The 7,440-nt window shown below is 42.8% G+C and overlaps 1 non-coding gene across 1 annotated transcript; it reads left to right on the plus strand.

Moving 5' to 3' along the window:
• The first annotated feature begins 6,527 nt into the window (after window positions 1-6,527).
• trnat-agu (transfer RNA threonine (anticodon AGU)) lies at window positions 6,528-6,601 on the plus strand. Its single transcript has one exon. It is a non-coding gene; the product is annotated as a tRNA-Thr (tRNA).
• The last annotated feature ends 839 nt before the right edge of the window (window positions 6,602-7,440 follow it).

The raw sequence follows: 7,440 nt of genomic DNA on the forward strand, positions 1-7,440 counted from the left end.
CGACATCATCGTTTTTTTTTGTCACTGCCTCTGAGAGTTTGTGGTGGAAGTTGCAGGAGAGGATTAAAGTTGTCAGCATTCCAATGATATGTTTTCGTTAGTCATTGTTTATCTGCAGCTGATATACTATCCTCTGAAAAATATACATTCTTGTTTAATATAGAAATGAAATCGCTGCATACTGTATGTGTTTCTATGTGTGAAAACATATATATATATATACACACACATATGTGTGTATATATATATATATATATATATATATATATATATATATATATATATATATATATATATATATATACATAAACACACACACACATACAGCCAGATCTGATTACCATTGCAGTAATCGCTGAGGCTAATTGGATTTGTGTTAGCCATGTGAATTGGAAAATATGTGACCTCGGGAACAGGCAACTGCAGTTTTGCTGACGACAATAAGACAATAACTATCCGAAAGTTCAGAATGTTTGACGACGAGGAGAAGAGTGTTTGCATCGTCGGGTCTGGGCACAACATAGAGCAATCGAGTTATAGAGATGTACAATATGGAAACAGACCCTTCGGTCCAAACTGTCCCTGGCGACCGGATATCCCAACCCAATCTAGTCCCACCTGCCAGCACCCAGCCCATATCCCTCCAAATCCTTCCTATTCATATACACATCCAAATGCCTCGTAAATGTTGCAATTGTACCAGCCTCGACCACATCCTCTGGCAGCTCATTCCATAGACGTACCACCCTCTGCGTGAAAAGATTGCTCCTTAGGTCTCTTTTATATCTGTGCCCTCTCACTCTAAACCTTTGCCCTCTACTTCTGGACTCCCCGATCTCAGGGAAAAGGCTTTGTCTATTTATCCTATCCATGCCACTCATAATTTTGACCACATCTAGAAGGTCACCCCTCAGCCTCCGACGCTCCAGGGAAACCAGCCCCAGCCTTTTCAACCTCTCCCTATTGCTCAAATCCTCCAACCGTGGCAACATCCTTGTAAATCTTTTCTGATCCCTTTCAAATTTCACAACATCTTTCCGATAGCAAGGAGACCAGAATTGCACGCAATGTTCCAACAGTGGCCTAACCAATGTCTTGTACAGCCGCAACATAACCTCCCGACTCCTGCAGTCAATGTACTCAATAAAGGAACGCATTCCAAACGCCTTTTTCACTATCCTATCTATCTGTCACTCCACTTTCAAGTAGCTAGGTCTCTTTGATCAGCAACACTCCCTTGGACCTTACCATTAAGTGTATAAGTCCTACTAAGATTTGCTTTCCCAAAATACAGGACCATGCATTTATCTGAATTAAACTCCATCTACCACTTCTCAGCCCATTGGTACATCTGGTCAGATCCTGCTATAATCTGAGGTAACCCTCTTCGCTGTCCACTGCACCCCCAATTTTAGTGTCATCTGCAAACTTACTAACTGTACCTGTTATGTTCGCGTCCAAATCATTTATATCAATGACAAAAGGTTGAGGACACAGCACTGATCATTGTGGCACTCCACTGGTCACAGGCCTCCAGTCTGAAAAGCAACCCTCCACCACCACCATCTGTCTTCTACCTTCGAGCCGGTTCTGAATCCAAATGGTTGGATCTCCTCAACTTGCTAACCAGTCTCCCATGTGGAATATTGTCGACCTCCCTTACTGAAGGACACATAGATCCCGTTAACCACTCTGCCCTCATCAATTATCTTTGTCAATTATCTTCTTCAAAAAATAATTAATTTAATTTAACGAGACATAATTTCCCACACAGCACGCCATTGCTGACTATCCATAATCAAGCTTGCCTTTCAAAATACATTAAATCATGTCTCTCAGGATTTCCTCCACAACTTACCAACCGCCGACGTCAGACTCACAGGTCTATAGTTGCCTAGCCTTTCCTTACCTCCTTTCTTAATTAGTGGTATCATGTTAGCCAGCCTAGTCTTATGGCACCTCACCTGTGATTTTCGATGACACAATTTTCAGCACGTGACCCAGAAATCACTTGCCTCACTTTTCACAGAGTTCTGTAGTGTAACCTGATCACGTCACGGTGATTTATTCACTTTTATCCGGTCCAATACATCCTGCACTTTCTCCTCTGTAACACGGTTTTTGTTTTCAAGATAACAACATCTATTTCCCCACAGACTACATCTTTCATGCCACAGGTGAAACGTTATCGATGGGGCAAGGGCAATTATAATGTGATTAGGCAAAGTTAAGATGCATAGATTGGGATAGCAAAATGCTATGGATGCAGGCAATGGAAATGTGGAGCTGGTTTAAGGAACAGATATTGCATTTCCTCGATAGGTATGTCTTGGTCAGGAAAGGAAGAATTGAAAAGGTAAGCGAACCATGGTTTATTACAGAAATTGCATCTCTTGTTAAGAAGAAGATTAAGGCTTATGTGTTGAGAGACCAGGTGATTAAGATGATGCGATGGAGTGTTACCGATTAGCTGGGAAGGATTTAAAGAGAATGTTCACAAGAGCAAAGAAAGGACACGAGCAGTCATCAGCAAATAGAATAAAGGAGAAACCTAAAGCCTTCTGTAGGTATGTGAGGATTATAATGATGACGAAGGTAGGAATAGGGCCAGTCAAAGACAGAAGTGGGGTGTTGAGTGGGGACCCTGTGGAGATGGGAGAAGTACTAAACGAACATTTCTCATCGTTTTCCACTCAGGTAAAGGAGAATAATGTCGGGGGGTAGAATGAGATTAGCGATATTAGAATAGAAAGGATCGATGCTAGTTATGAAGAGGTGTTATCAATTTCAGAAGGAGTGAAAGTAGACCAGTCCCCTGTGCTGGTTGGGATTTGTCCGAGGATTTTCTGGGAACCTAGGGAGGAGATAGCAGAGCATTTGGCTTTTATATTTGAGTCGTCATTGTCTACAGGTTTAGTATCAGAGGACTAGAGGATCGCAAACGTTGTGCCTTGTTCCAGAAGGACAGCAGAGATGACCCAGGTAATTATATATCAGTGAGCCACATTTCTGATGTATGAAAGGTTTTGGAAAAGATTATAAAAGGCAAGATGTCTAATAATCTGGAAAGCAATAATTTGATTTCAGATAGTCAACATGGTTTCGTCAAGGGCAGGTATTGTCTCACAAACCTCATTGAGTTTTGTTTGATAATGTGACAAAGCATGTAGATGAGGGTAGAGCAGTTGACGTGGTATACATGGATTTCAGTAAATCCTCTGTTAAGGTTCCATGTGATAGGCTATTTGAGAAAATGCAGAGGCATGGGATTTAGGGTGATTTCGCCATTTGGATTAGAAACTGGCTTCATGAAAGAAGGCAGCGAGTGGTGATTGATGGAAAATATACAACCTGGAGTCCAGTTACTCGTGGTGTGTCTCAGGAATCTGTTCTGGTACCACTGCTGTTTGTTATTTTTATAAATAACTTAGACGCATCATAGGTGTATGTATGAGTCAATTTGCAGATGACACTGAAGTCGGTGGAGTAGTAGACAGTTTGGAAATATGTTACAGGTTGCAGGGCGTCTTGGATAGACTGCAGAATTGGGTTGAGAGCTGGCAAATGGACTTCAATGCAGCTAAATCTGAGGTGACGCACTTTGGGAAGAATAACAGGAAGGCAGAGTATTGGGTCAATGGAAAGATTGTTGGTAGTGTGGATGTGAAGAGGGATCTTGTAGTCCATGTGCATCGATCCTTCAAAGTTGCCACCCAGGTTGAGAGTGCTGTTAAGAAGGCATACGGTGTGTAAGATTTCATTTGCAGAGGGATTGAGTTCCGGAGCCACAAAATCATGCTGCAAATATTCAAAACGCTCGTGCGGATGTATGTCGGGAAGAATGTGAAAGCATTGGAAAAGAGTGCAGAGGAGATTTAGATTAGATTGCCGACAGTGTGGAAACAGACCTTTCGGCCCAACAAGTCCACATCGACCCTCCCAACATAAACCCACCCAGACCCATTCTCCTATATTTTCCCCTGCTCATACACCTGGCAATGCGGGCAATTGCGCATTGCCAATTCATCTGAACTGCATATTTTGGGACTGTGGGAGGAAACCGGAGCAAACCCACGCAGACACAGGGAGAAGGTGCAAACGCCACACAGACAGTTGCCCGAGTCTGGAATTGTAACCGGGTCCCTGGCGCTATGAGGCATCAGTACTAACCAGTGAGCCAGCATGATGCCTGGTCTGGAGGGAAGGACTAATGAGTAAACGCTGAGCAACTTGGGTCTGTTCTCATCGGAAAGAAAAAGGCTCAGACGGGATTTGATAGAGACATACAAGATGATCAGAGGATTACATGGGTCGACATGAACGTCATTTTCCTAGGATGATAACGTCATCTTGTACGAAAGTACTTAACTCTAAATTGTGATGAGTTAGATTTGAGACAGATGTCAGAGGCAGGTTCTTTACTGAGACAGTGGTAAGAGCGCGGGATTCTCTGCCTGCCAGTGAAGTTAACTCAGCTGAGATTATGGAGATTTAAACAATCCTTGGAGAAGCACATGGGTGATGATAGTATTTTGCAAGGGAATGAGCTGAGATTAGTTCAAAGGTCAGCACAACATTGAGGGCCGAAGGGCCTGTTCTGCGCTATATTCTTCTATGTTCTATGTACTATGTCCTTCCCCACAGTAAGCGTCCATACAAAGCACAGGTTTCATATCTCCCCCATTTCGAGCAGCACCAAACAGAGAGTGGCTTATTGATTTTTATGGTGTCCCAGTAATCTTCGAAGACTCCTCTTTGTCCTTAATGTATTTATAAAACCAGTTATAACTGACTTCAACATAGCAGCATGTTGCAATTGAGCTTAGTAGAATTCAAAACTACAATAGACCGATTCAAATTCAGACGTGTTATCCATTACACAACAGAGCCGATCCACCGTCGACTTCCTCTCATCTTTTCCATATGTAATGGAGACATTTATATCAGGGGGATACAAGATTACCAAGGTGAAGAACCAGTAAAGATAACTAACGTCACTGCTTTAATTAAATACGTCACATTTTGTGAAGCAGTGCCTTTTACTCTCAAATTGCACACATTCGTCTTCACGTGCCTCCTTCGGTGTTGCCTGCATGTCTGTTGGACGTTTCCATTGCTGTATTCACAGTCACTACGCGATTACATGACCAACTCCAGTGAAATGTACTTTCATAATCTGAGTCATGGCCTCTTCCTTTCAAGACCCTGAACAAGTTCAGCGAGAAAACTCTGGTCATTTCTAGCCCGGGATCTGGAATCAGACGAGTGTCACGACAACCTTATTGGTGCTGCCCGCTCACCGGAGACCAGCGCGTCAAAATGAGGCCCTGTGACCACCAGCATGTTCTGTGCCTTCCTGCAGTACATCTGCTGAACAACATCAGATTATCAAAGTTCCGCTTTTTTCACATTGAAATCCAGTGCGATAATATGAACTTTTTCGAAACTTGGAGTGAGCAACTTTGCAGCTGAAGTTTGTTATGGAGTCAACGACAGACACAAGAGTGTCTACAAGTCAGGTTGTAAGTTTTACAGTCAGCATCACAGGAAGTCCCTATTCAGTTGTCCGAGTTTGCATCGCACAGACCTGGATATAATTCCCACTCACGTAATGAAGATTTATTTCTCTTTTTGTGAATTATTAGAATGAAAACAAATTCTTGCTTGCATGCAGAGCACACACCCAGATCCTGCCAGAATCGGTCAGTAATTGCTTCCATCCGTATATAACGACAAAGGCAGCAGATACACAGGAAACGACCACCACTAATCCCCCTCCAATCATATCACCTTTCTGAGTTGGAAGTATCTCGCTTATCCTTCAGTGTCGCTGAATGTAAATCCTGGAAATTCCCCTCGAGCGGTATCATGTCTGTGCTGAGGAGTTGAAAGCTTGAGGAAAATAATTCATCCCCTCCATCACTGTGGTAATTCTGGATATGCATTGAATCCTTTCCCATTGACTATACTCCAGGAATTCGCTTCGAAAATTTAAAGGTTCCTGTCAGACATCTGCAATCGTCTGGAATAAGTTGAGACATGGACGAAGACAGTGAAATAAAGTGATAGACAATGATGCCTGGGAGGCATAATGCAGGAAGTGAGCGCGAAACAGATGGTGCAAAACTCAATGTCGGTGCCATTGCGTCAGCTTTTACTGCCCAATGATTATACTTACTCACACATTACTCCTAGTCAATTCACCACAATGACCTTGTTCCTCTTGATGTGATGTCCCCTCTGTCTGTATTAACGTGGTTCATGGGCTCCGATAGAATGAGCACCTCCTCTTTCTCCTGTCACTTTAACCAGGTGAAAATACCAGTTTTAAATGAATGCAAGAAGAGATTATGTTTTTATGTGCCTATTCAGTAGAGAATTTTCAGCTGTGAACTGTTTGTGTTTGAAAATTCGAGGATTGATTGCAATTCTCTGAGAGCAACATTGATCCGAAAACACAAGTCCAAGTACTGTGAGGAAGTGGTTAAGCAACTCCACATATGGATGAGCAAGGGTTGTTTTACCGTGGCGCCGTGGCTTAGTTGGTTAAAGCGATTGTCTAGTAAACAGGAGATCCTGGGTTCAACTCCCAGCGGTGCCTACTTGTTGCGTTCATATTTGGGCTTGGTGTTTCAAGTCTTTGCGAAAGTAACTCAGCGTCTTGGACTTTCACCCTGTTAAGATTTGGTGATGCAGGTTAAGTTCCAGCAGTGAATGTCATGCTTTTTTATATATTCCGAAATATCACTTATGTCTGTAGTTTCATTCCATTATTCCACAAGCACTTCTGCTTCTCCTTCTCTTTTATTCCCGCTCCTGCATTCCCAGTTAGGTCGGAATAACGAGATGAGGCAGGAGACGCTGCAGATTTGTCGGGGAATTTTGTGGTAATGTCAGAGATACCACCAGGTGGTCACTCACATTCTCTGATGTCACCGTTCATACATTTAAACCAAAAATATATGCATCGTTGTGCTTCTTTATTTGTAGTGTAATTGCTTTTTTTCCTGGTGGATTGGGAATTCTATTTGAATTCGAAACAGTCATAATTGTTTGAGGAAGAACGGTCGCCTTGCCTGGTTTGAAGTGACAGACACATTATCCGGAGAATGTGAGCCCAGTTCAACGTACTCCAGTCAGTGGGCAAAAAGCCTCTCAGCAGCTGCACACTCAAATTGTCTCGAAATGTCAGACTGTTCAGAGCCGAAATAGGTAAAGAGCTGTATGGACAGGCAGAGTGTCGGAGAATGTGTAACAGGAAGAGGGTGAGATGGATGCACAGAGACAAAGAGAGACGTATGGAGACACATGCTGAGTTCGACACTCAAATGACCAATTCTCCATTCGAAATTGCTGCAAACGGAGAGAAAGGAAACGAAAGAAGGCAATCATTTAAGCACAGCCTTTCACCAGCTGAGAGCAACGGAAACTGCATTATCG

Source organism: Chiloscyllium plagiosum, unplaced genomic scaffold (assembly GCF_037043375.1).
Source record: "Chiloscyllium plagiosum isolate Xiang-an unplaced genomic scaffold, Cpla_swu_hap1 HiC_scaffold_29, whole genome shotgun sequence".
Classification (NCBI taxonomy): Eukaryota; Metazoa; Chordata; class Chondrichthyes; order Orectolobiformes; family Hemiscylliidae; genus Chiloscyllium; species Chiloscyllium plagiosum.